Below are 2,509 nucleotides of genomic sequence, written 5' to 3'. Positions count from 1 at the left end.
GCTTAGAAGATATTGATGTATTTTCATACTGTAATAGCTGTATAAGGCAGTTTTCTCACAGTATGACCACCCTCTTGTTCAATGTGCCATGGAGAATCCAATTGTAACAATTTGTGTCAAAAGTAAATAGTAAATACAAGTTGCAGTGGTGGAGTCCAATTTCAATATAGTTTAACACTGTCCTGGTGAAACTTATTGACTAGCTGCTTACAAAGCAGTTAACTGCACCCTGGGGCAGCTGTGTTTAATGTATGTATTGCTTGAGTTGCTGAACACAGCACCACTTTGAAAGCACTGTGTTTGGATCAGGCTTATTATTTCTGACAGACACAAAGGAAAAGGCACTTATTATAAAACTATGAGCAAGCTGAAACTAGTAAGGGCTGCTTTGTTGTTGCTTTCTCTTTCTTCACTTACACTGCAGCAGATACTGTTATAAAAATGTTGTGTAAATGAATACAACAGAGTCCTTTCTGTAGATTACTGAATAATTTAAGTGTTGTTTGCTGGTCGAGTTCACTCCATAAGGACTCAATTAGATCTAAATCTAGGCCAAGGGCATGTGGCCTGAATATCATGGTGTGCTGTGCTTATCTGGTGGGCAGGGGCGTCATTTCAGAAAAATTCTGGTGGGGCAAAGTTGGGTCAACATGTAACATTATCTGTCAGAAACAGCATCATGAATGAGAAAAACGGGCCGTAATTGGGCCAGTTTACAACGAGATAGCGGGCTGCGCTTTGTCAACATCGTTATTATTCTTAAAATAAATTATGCACAATGTGCATAGTAAGTTTCTGGAAAGTACGGCACTGGTTTATAACGAATTTGAAAATGCCGTTCCACTAAGTCTCATTTTATAGTAGTAAGGTGTGTAACGTTATGGTCGTTGTTGTGTTTTTACAGTGGGTAAAGGCTTTAACACTAACCGAATTGTTCCATTGGAAGCTTTCAATATCCCAGTTAAGTAAACATTTGACAGTTCCATACTACTACCATAGCCACATGAAACAAATAGCGGTACTACATCATTTTTTTAGCTTTTTTTTCCAGTTTTTTTTTTTTGTTTCACAGGACATAAAATCAAATATGCATAATGAAAAGGATATAATGAACCAAGTTTATTTAACGACCAATATAAACAATTGTAGATAATGAAATAGCCAGTATCAAGCTATAATTTAATCCTCAAGGAGATCAAAAAGGGACCCTAAATTCTCTCCCTTCTTCTCAGCACTCTCCCTCTGTTCCTGGGTTGTTCAGGAAAGTTAGGAGCAGGCACTCTCCATCGTAAGAAATGCCCCTGAACATTCAGGATGTTACTAATTTCACGGAAATCAGCGCTACTGTACACAGTCCGACTCGGTGCCAATCATTTGGTTACTACGGCAACGGGGTCAAACAAACACCTGCACCATAATTGGAGAATTCCTCATACTGTACAATGTCTACATACTACTGATGTACAGTGTGTAAAAAGAAACACAAAAGCATCAGTTTTGTCTATTCAGGTTTGCAGGTAACGTTTCTCCTGTGTTTCATATTTTGGGTTTAGAGGCAGCAAAATAGGCTATAAATTACACTATCATCATTATCATTTTAATTTAACCGAGTTACAGTGTCCATTTTTAAAGAGTTGAGTATAGGCTAAATGTTAAACTGTTGCAGCTTTTTTGAGTGACGTTCTTGATGAACTATCAATGATAACACACTAGGCAGCTTACATCAGCAGAATATAATGTAAATAGAAAATGTGTTTTTTTTTTTTTTTAAATCGGTCTTATTTTTAGACCCCACCTACAATTTGCACATTAATTAAGGTTTGGCACGCCTTAAAATGCATGGCTAATGAGTGGCGGAGCAAATTGCACGGTGGAGCGCATTGCACGGCGGAGCGCATTGCACGGCGGAGCGCATTGCACAGTGGAGCGCATTGCACGGTGGAGCGCATTGCACGGCGGAGCGCATTGCACAGTGGAGCGCATTGCACGGTGGAGCGCATTGCACGGCGGGGCGCATTGCACAGTGGAGCGCATTGCACAGTGGAGCGCATTGCACAGCGGGGCGCATTGCACAGTGGAGCGCATTGCACGGCGGGGCGCATTGCACAGTGGAGCGCATTGCACGGCGGGGCGCATTGCACAGTGGAGCGCATTGCACGGTGGAGCGCATTGCACGGTGGAGCGCATTGCACGGTGGAGCGCATTGCACAGTGGAGCGCATTGCACGGCGGGGCGCATTGCACAGTGGAGCGCATTGCACAGTGGAGCGCATTGCACAGTGGAGCGCATTGCACGGCGGGGCGCATTTTGGCGGTGCTAACATATCCTTAACCTGCCAAAAGTGTCATTATACACACAGGGCAATTTTAAGGCCAGCGTAAACTCTGTGTTATGGCCTTAACTCCATCTCAAACGCTTGATACAAGTCCTCCATAGTCTTTGAATTCTTTTAAACAGAACTGTAAAGCCCATGTGCTTTAGAGATATTTAACGCACTTCTTAAAGAAAT

Source organism: Polyodon spathula, chromosome 9 (genome assembly GCF_017654505.1).
Source record: "Polyodon spathula isolate WHYD16114869_AA chromosome 9, ASM1765450v1, whole genome shotgun sequence".
Classification (NCBI taxonomy): Eukaryota; Metazoa; Chordata; class Actinopteri; order Acipenseriformes; family Polyodontidae; genus Polyodon; species Polyodon spathula.
This window is presented reverse-complemented; position numbering follows the sequence as displayed.